Here is a 9322-nt window from a genome sequence, read left to right as displayed (position 1 = left end):
AACTTATGTTTTATTTAACAAAACTCTTATTTTAATTTTGTATTAAAAAAATCAATCATATTTTATATTATCCATAATTTTAGTAAATTTGCTTATTTGTCATGTTTTTATTAGGTTTTAGCTAAATCATTGATTTATTATTTATTTTTAGCTAAGTCACTAATTTAATAATTTAAAAATACCCTTAATTAATATTATATATATATATTAAAAATGAATTTTATTTTAGTAATATTAAATTTATATTTTATATTAAAATTCGGTTAGTTTTTCTTATTTGTCATATTTTATTAGGTTTTAGACTTTTAGATAGTTTATTGATTTATTATTAATTTCTAACTGATTCGCTAATGTGTTAATTAAAACAATATCCTTAATGAATTTTATATATAATTAAAAACGAATTTTATTTTAATCATATAAAATTTATATGTTATATTAATATTAAATAATTGATTCTAAAATAATATAATAAAATTATCAAAAATTTTAAACATAAGATAATTCTTATATATATTTTGTTGCTATCTGAAAAAAATATTTTTATTATAAAAGTTAAAAAGATACAAAAAATTATAATTAAATATTATTCAAGAAAAAGCATTTATATAAAGATATTTTCTAAATAATTTCTAACATATGAGTGTTTTAAAGAATTTAACACTGGATGTTTAGAACACGGGATTATGCTTATGAGAGAGTGGTTCGGGAATGGGCTTCGAGATGGGTCGAATGGGCTCTGAAAATAGCTTTTTTTTTAACTCAAGCCCAGTCCGGATGATATGGCATCTTGGTTGGTTCACAATATTTTGCCCATGTGGCAGGGCTTAGAAATGAGGGATTTAGTCCCTTTTATATAGTAGGATTCTTATATATATTTTGTTGCTATCTGAAAAAAATATTTTTAATATAAAAGTTAAAAAGATACAAAAAATTATAATTAAATATTATTCAAGAAAAAAACATTTATATAAAGATATTTTCTAAACAATTTCTAAAATATGAGTGTTTTAAAAAATTTAACACTGGATGTTTAGAACACGGGATTATGCTTATGAGAGAGTGGTTCGGGAATGGGCTTTGAGATGGGTCGAATGGGCTCTGAAAATAGCTTTTTTTTTAACTCAAGCCCAGTCCGGATGACATGGTATCTTGGTTGGTTCACAATATTTTGCCCATGTGGCAGGGCTTAGAAATGAGGGATTTAGTCCCTTTTATATAGTAGGATGGCTCAAAAAACATAAACTCTGAAACAATGTCCCGAGTATTTAACCAAACTGACCAATTAACCTAATTATATTTGGGAAATGGGGGCCCTTGAATTTGATAAATCTTGTGGGGGCCTGAGGCATTTGCCTCTTTTCTAATACAGTAGGCACGGCTCTGGTTCTACATACTTGCTTTTTTAAACCTGGCTCTGTTTCTGTTAATGTCCCACGGAATAATGTTTTTTTTTATTTAACATTGGTACATCATTTTTTTAACAACAAACACTTATATCAAATTAAAAACCAAACCGGTTTAGACGATTACAACCAGTATACTCGACGACTATATGATAAACAAAAGCTACAGCAATATGAAAGATAGAAATGTTAAAGGGGTGAAGAAACCCGTAGAAATACTTCATTTGAAACCTTGAAACTGATGTTACGAAGAACATACTAAAGTCGGTACAAGGAACGAGGACAGAAAAATCCTAGAAAGAGGGTTTGATAACGGTTGGTAGACACCAACACTAATGATGACAAACTCTCCTTAGCTTCAAATAAAGTTTATGTATCTGATAGGTGTGGAGGATGAGCTTGTACCGAGATCTCAAAGGACCTTTGTCGAAGATGAAAGCTATTAGGTGGTAGGAAAATGTGAGTGATTCCAGAACAGTAGGTAATAGCTGTAGAAAAATGTCTCATTTGCTTAAATTTGACTGTGGTACTCATGAGCAATAGAGCATAGACTATCAAATCTCTACCGACCCGTGAAGGCAGAAGAAATAGTGGATCAAAACTAAGCACAACATCACGGCTTTGGACTAGGTGAATCCTGTAGACTTAATCTAGATGATAGATTGTAGACCAACAAGATGCTTCAAAGAAGGATCGATGACCCGAGTTCATAATCATTCGGCAAAGATAAAATCTTATTATGCCATGATTTTTGAGTGGCCTTTGTTAGAAGACATTGCAAATCCATAAATGGGCCAGACCCAACCTAAAGCATTGGTTGGGGAGTCCAGAATCTGTGTTGGAATGGTGGGGCTCAGCGCGATGTGACGCGACGGAAGAGTAAATCTGACAGTGGAGTAGTAACAGCTGTTGGAAGGGGAGAGAGCATATATATAGAGGGAAGACGTCGGAGGGCCGTGCCGACGCAGCGGAGAGACGATCTCTTGTCCAGAAATAACTCGAAACGAAGGCGACGATATAGACGCCAATAGATCTTGCCACTGAAGCATCGAATCGAGGAGGTGAGGAGGAGCAGATCCTGTGAGTCTGTCCTCGACCTGAGCAGCTACAGTGTTTGTGCACATATCGAGAGGGATCACGGCAATGAAAGGCTGAGTAGAGGAAGCAAAAATTAAAGGGTGAGCAAAAGAGGCGGCGGCGGAGGGGTGAGCGAAGAAGGCGGCGACTGAAGGATGAGCAGTAGAGCTGGCGATGAAAGCTCTACTTTGGGACATGGTGAAACAGACGAGATAAAGGTGAGCCGAAGAGCGGACGATGGAAACAGAACTTGGTAGTGAACGAGCTATCTCCAACGGAGAAGTAACCGGAGACCAAGAAGGTGGCATCATGAGTAACCAGAAGACATAGAGGACTAAGAGAGGAGAGGAGCGGTGGTGACGCCAGCAAGCTACTTTGCCGGCGTCAAAAGGCATTGCTAGGAAACAGCGCTTCGAAGTGTAGGTCAGAGAGCAAATTTTAATTAGGGCGAACTCCACACTTGTACATCATTAAAATCAAAAATATCATGACTTTTTTTCCTTAAAATCTATAATGCCTGCATTATCCAGACCTGGCTCAATTCTCAATGTTTTTTTATCTTTGAAAATTGAGACGTTATATATGTGTTCTAAGAATATGCTGTAGAGACATACTATTAAAATTAAAAAAAAAAATTACAAAGCAAGCTTGGCGAATGTGGAGTAAGCCAGAATCTCTGTTGGCCATAATATTAAAGAGCAGATATTTCCAAAATACAAGCTTTCTATCATGTGGTATGGGAACTAGGCCGTCGTACGCTTGGCAACGCTTAATGCACGGTAGAGAACTCCTAAAGCAGAGACTTGTGACATCGATTGGACCAGTAACAAAGACGAGTGTTTGCTCTGATAACTGGATCCTTGACACTATACCAAGACCCATATGTAACGTCAAGATAGGTTTGTTGATGTGATTGTTAAGGTTTTTAATTTAATGCATAACAAGACAAGGAGATGAAATTAATTACGAGCGAAAGATGCCTTTACTGAGGAAAATGCACTTAAAATTTTCAGCATTAAGCCATCCTCGTTTGGGGTTTTACCAAACATGGATATACATCACAGAGTGGTTGTTGTTTTTTAGATATATTACAAAACTATCATCACCCCCAACTGTAACCACTCAACCCATAGAGAAACAGCTGTGAGAGCGATCTGGAAGACCAAATGTCCCGCAAAATTGAAGCACTTCCTTTGGAAGGCGTTGTCATGAGCTTTAGCAATTAAAGAGCGTTTAAGGTCTAGGTTCATCCCAGTAGACCCAGCTTGTGTTGCTTGTGGAGCTAACTCTGAAAGCATATGTCATGTTTTGTTTCAGTGTGCCACGACAGTCGAGACGTGGTCGTCGTCATGAATTCCTTTTCCAGCAAATGGTTTCTCGCCAGGGTTTGTTTTCTTGAACTTGTTCCACCTTGTAGTTATCAATATAAGAAAGAGGATGCCACTCTCTTGAGAACGTTTTCCTGGATTTTATGGTACCTTTGGAAGACCCAAAATGCACTAGTCTTTGAGCAAATGAGATATGAATCTGCATCAGCTCTAGTTCGTGCAAAGGAGGATGTAGACATGTGGTTGTCAATAAACTGCTCTGATACATAGTCTGTTACTTTGACAGGTCCTAATGTAGGGTCAACATTGGGCTGGAAGTGCCCTCCTCATAATGCTATTAAATGTAATTTAGGTGCCTCGTGGATAAATAGCTCACAGACAAGTGGAGCTTCATTGATCCTACATCAATCCAACGGATCGGTAATGCTGCATAGCCACAGATCCTACTCTGCGATCTCATCTCTATGAGAAGTAGAACACTGGTTTATATACTAGGCAGTGGATAGCATGAGAAGCACAAGACAGAGGAACGTCATCTTTGAACCGTCTTTCGCCCTTGCTAGAGAGGTTTTTCTCAACCCGAATAGTTTTCCAGAGTTGGATGAACTAACACAAGCTATCTTACAATTTCTGAATGATTTGGAGGCTTGGAATTTTTCTCACGCCAATATGTCAAAGAATATGCATGCAACTCGCATTGCAGAAAGTGCCACGAAAGACAACCAAACCCAAATCCTATATAGCCCATGGGTCGTCAATGGTCAAATCGTGTGCTTACTGAAAAAGGGAGACATGGTCAATAACCAGCTCTGGTTTCTTCCGCATTTTACTATTTGTTGTCCTCTGTTATGATGCCTATTGGTATCGGGCTTCAACTTTCTGTCTTTCTTTTCATGTTGTATTTCTCTTTTTTGTACTTTATACTCTGGTTTTGGTGTGGCGTGTCATAGGCACCCCACCATTTGATTATGATGAATATTTCAGTGTTAAAAAAAAAGACTATCTAAACGGTTTAGGCGCTAAATATGCATGAACCATGGCGATTCATCAACAATGGTTTATTTTGATGAATTTTAGCTACATATAATAACTAAATGTTGTTTGTTTTTTTGAGCAAAAAATGTTTGTTGAGCAAATGTTTTTGTGTTGTCTTTTTTTTTTCAAATGAATGTCTTGGTCTAGTTTAACCTCAAATTTACACAATGGACAAAATCAGTATAATTGTGGGCGAGTACGTAAACATAATAAAGGGTCTTCAGTTACAACAAATTTTTTTTAAGAACATTGCTAATTCATTTATATTCAAAATTTTGTAATAGATATATCTATCATTTTCTCTATTTTTAGTAGAAAAATAATTATTATATTTTACACTATTTAAATGAAGGCTATTTTGAAAAATACATTCGAATAAACTTTATTTTCATTAGAGACTCTTCCTTTTTAAAAAAAAAAATGCAAAATACATTGAAAATAATCTAATAAATTTGACATGATTCTAAACATTCTCTTCGCCCGGTTATTAACCAGTGCCAAGGGATTTTATCCAAATGGTTCAGATTTGCTTAAGCATTTCTAATTTCCACTTCAAAGTTCCATCCTGGGTTTTAAATGCTTTGAGCTAAATGTAATTCCATGATTAACTAGCTCTTGTAAACATACTTCATGTTCCTTTTTGATATATTTCCAAATCAACAACAGCTAGCTAAAGCAACCCTACTTTCACATTTCCTTTGTCACGTCTTTATATATCACAAAACTCACAAGAGGGATAGATACATAACAAGATTGCTTTGAAATATCAACAAACTTTGATAACAATGGCCTTGATTTGTCACTGGCCTTAGTTATACCGATTATTTTTATCGTGGTTGCTGGCTCCCTCTGTGAGGTTGCCTTCAAGCAGGCAGTCAGCAAAAAATTTTAACCACCGGTGCAAAAGATTGGACACGACATACTGTAAAGCAGCACAATTGAACTTAAAGTGAATAAGCACAGTAATTTCACGCTGATGTGACTGCTCAAATAAGAAAAGACCGACTTGGTTTCAACATCTGCAAAGTTACGAGCTTTCTGGTTTACAGGAAGTTGAAGCTGCTCATGTCGGATTAAATCGATCTAAGAGGAGCCTACCATCTCAGGCAGTTTTGTTTTCTTGCCTCCAAAATGATTATACAAGTGTAGCACGGGAACATTTGTGACATCCTGCCACAACAGAAAAAAAATGAGCACTGAGTTACCAATTCCTGGGTGGTTCAATTAAGGAAACCATGATTATGATTTGGTTTTCAACTTTCAAGCTAATGAAGCCTCTGCTAATAAGACTTAAGTGTGGTTCACAGTTGAAAGGATGTAACATAAAAGATAAATGTATCTGCTTGTATTTTAGCGTGGCCAGGTTCCCATCCTTCAAAAAAAGGTTAGATGCCAAAAATGATTAGGAGAGATACTAAAAGGAATGAAAATGCTCAAAATGAGAATTCTGATTCCTAATCTGATCCCAAAGAAGCTCACATACCACTAGAAACTCCATACACTTCACTTCACCAGAGACTATCCAGAGAACTATAAATTCAAAGGAGATCAAAATCACAATCACGCTTACTAGTCGCGGAAAAGGTAAACAGTGAGACGAAACGAGAGAAGAGAGAAAAGCGAGTGAGATACCTCTGCTCCGGATGAGCCAATTTCGGCATGGATAGCCACAGCTCCGACTGTTTACACACCGGCGCCGGTTTTAGACTGCAATCAAATTTAATTTTGTTTTTTTTCTTGGAAATAAAACAAAATTTTATAAATTTCCTAAATAGATCTTAAGCACAATTTTAAAATTTATAACTAAATTTTAAGAAATAAAAAAATAAAAATATGCTAATTTTTAATTTTCAGTTACAAGAAAATTAAGATAAATTATAGAAATTAAATTGGTATATCATTAAATTTTCCCAAATGGAAATAAATGACACTTCGAAACGTACGTTTGTCTTTCCACACATATTTGACTTATTCCAAATTATGAATATACAAAATTTGATTTAATCTAATATATTAAAATAATATTTTAATAGTCAAAATTTTAAAAAGATAGAAAAAGGAAATTAAATTTCCCATAAAATATATTACTAATACACAATAAAAACTTTTTTTTCAAGTACAGATTTTATAATAAATGTTTTACGATGTTTAGACTATATATCGTGTTATACAAAGCCAAGAATAAATATTTTACTATTTGGTTGATGTTCTCAAAGTTTAAAATATACTCCCACATTGTAATCTTTTGTTTTATGTTTTATAAAATTTAGTTGCATTCTAATATTTATTTATTTTATATTTCATAAAACTTAGAATAGAAATATATTATTTTGTTAGTTTTAATGAAATTTAGACTTTATTTTCCAAATCACCTGAACTTGGTTTGGTTCGGTTTGATTATTTCAGGTGTTATTTCATCCATTTTCAGTTATGGGTTATGTGTATACTAACTATATAGTTAAGAAAGTGTTGAATACTAAATGTAAAAAGAAAAGGAAGTATCTAATTATATAAAAAAATGTTGGAGTCTCTCCTGCTTTGCCACGTCAGAAAGTCGAAGTCCATAGTGTTGACACGTGTCCGCGTACGCAGCGTTTCATTAAAACGTAAATACAATTTGTTTGGGCTTTTATTATATCTGGACTTTCATGTTGTACGTATAAACCCAAGTATGTTTCCAGTTTTTATGTCTGCGTAAAGAAGACGTCACTGCCGCGTCGATCCAAGTACAGGCCACCGCCTCTTACCAGAAGAGGTGTACCGGTCTAAGCTTTCATTGGATCTCCGTCATCTACGTTCTCATTCACTCCATTAAACCACCACCTTCATTAACTCGCATTCAATAGCACCTTCACCCTCCTCGATGGTTACAAAAGTTATTCTATAAATAATGAGGTAAGCTTCGCCGAAATTCATCAATCATCATAATACTTTGCTTCAGTATGGAGATTTCTTCATAGAAATAATTGTTGTTATTAGTCTCTCTGTTTTATTCCCTCTTCTCTCCTCATACGTTCATCATTACATTACTTCGTTCGTCCCACACTTTCAAAATTTTAGGATCTATCTTTGAAGTGGTAATCAAAGTTGAAAATTTGATTAACGGATCAAATACAAAACCAGGAGAAGTAGCTTGGAAGAAAGAAAGGAGTATGAATTAGAGGGAGAAGAAACTGAGACAGAGCATCAGCAATTCGGATGGAATTAAGACCAAACGTTTTTTTTTTGTTCTCAAAAGTAGTCAAGGTTGTTATTATTATGTTGCTGTATCAATGGCGAGTTATACGATGGTCTTTGGTGGTCTTTGTGGACTAAGTTAAGAATAACGCTTCTGTTGGTGTGTTAATGGCGAGTTATACGATGGTTCCAGCTTCTGCCCAAGGTTTTGCCGTATTATTTTCCGAGTTCACCCTTAAAACAACTCAAACGTCAAAACAGGATATATGTAGGGAAACAAGATAGAAAAAAGAGTCGGAGAGATTTGGAAAACAAATATTTTTTGCAGGACTTACGATGGGAAGTCGTAGAGACGCAAAATATTGTCTTTGCAAGAGCACGGCAAAACTGGCTTGGTTTCTTCATCATGTACGCCAGAGGTTCTTCTCTGATGAATAGTTTATGGCGATGAGGTTCTTATTAGATAGAGTTCTTGGCACTGCTCTGAATCGCTGATGCTCTGCAGAGACTTAGTTCTTACTCTTCACCATCTGGATTTAGCTCTTACCCTGGTCTCAACTGCTCTCGGAACCATCGAATTCATTGGCAAGGCAAGTCCGTCTCTCGCTGGAAAGCCGGAAACCAGGTAGGTATTACTGAGCTTACAACACTGTGGTTATGGATTATGACACTCATCTGTATTAAATTCCCTTGAGATACCTTTTCTTTGAAAAAAAATAAAGTTCCCTTTAGATATGTGAGCTTGATTATAAGATTGATGTGAATATGCTGCTCGGTTCTCATTTTCATGTTCTTAATGACTTAGAATTCAGTGATACAACAATTGAGTTAGTGTTATACAGCTTTCTGGTTTCAATTCATTTTCATCTGTTTAGTTGTTGATTAATCTTATTCATGTTTGTTTTTCATTGCCTTCAAACCCTCTACTTAGGCTTAGATTGACCCAAAGATGGTTGGAGGTATTGAGATTCCATTTATAATAAGTAACAGCTTATATTCGTATCATCCGGATCCTTATATTCGTATTCCTATGATTTCGTTTACAGGAACTGACAACACCCATTACTTGGCACTGGTACTTGAAACATCTCATTACTTGCAGTGAAAGCAACCGGCTCTAATGCTTGGATGTCTTGGATACAGGTTCACGAAGACACAATAGGTAGCATCCCACTAATTATCATCCACTCTAATGTTTCGGCAACAACCTCAATTGCAAAACTACAATCACTATTATTTTGAGACTCTTCACTCTGTTTACATTTTTACATTTCGTCCACATACAACTCTCATTTTATA

General features: G+C 35.3%; 1 long non-coding RNA gene across 2 annotated transcripts; it reads right to left on the bottom strand.

Annotated features, from left to right (window-relative positions):
* Positions 1–5517: 5517 nt before the first annotated feature.
* Positions 5518–6585, bottom strand: LOC106433392. 2 transcript variants are annotated; one of them, XR_001286588.3, is made up of 3 exons: positions 6479–6585; positions 6330–6376; positions 5518–6218 (listed from the first exon to the last, which is right to left on the bottom strand). It is a non-coding gene; the product is annotated as an uncharacterized LOC106433392 (long non-coding RNA). The 2 variants fall into 2 exon arrangements; XR_007314899.1 differs by having other exon boundaries at positions 5518–6016.
* Between the last annotated feature and the right edge of the window lie 2737 nt (positions 6586–9322).

This window comes from Brassica napus, chromosome A7 (assembly GCF_020379485.1).
Source record: "Brassica napus cultivar Da-Ae chromosome A7, Da-Ae, whole genome shotgun sequence".
Classification (NCBI taxonomy): Eukaryota; Viridiplantae; Streptophyta; class Magnoliopsida; order Brassicales; family Brassicaceae; genus Brassica; species Brassica napus.
This window is presented reverse-complemented; position numbering and strand designations above follow the sequence as displayed.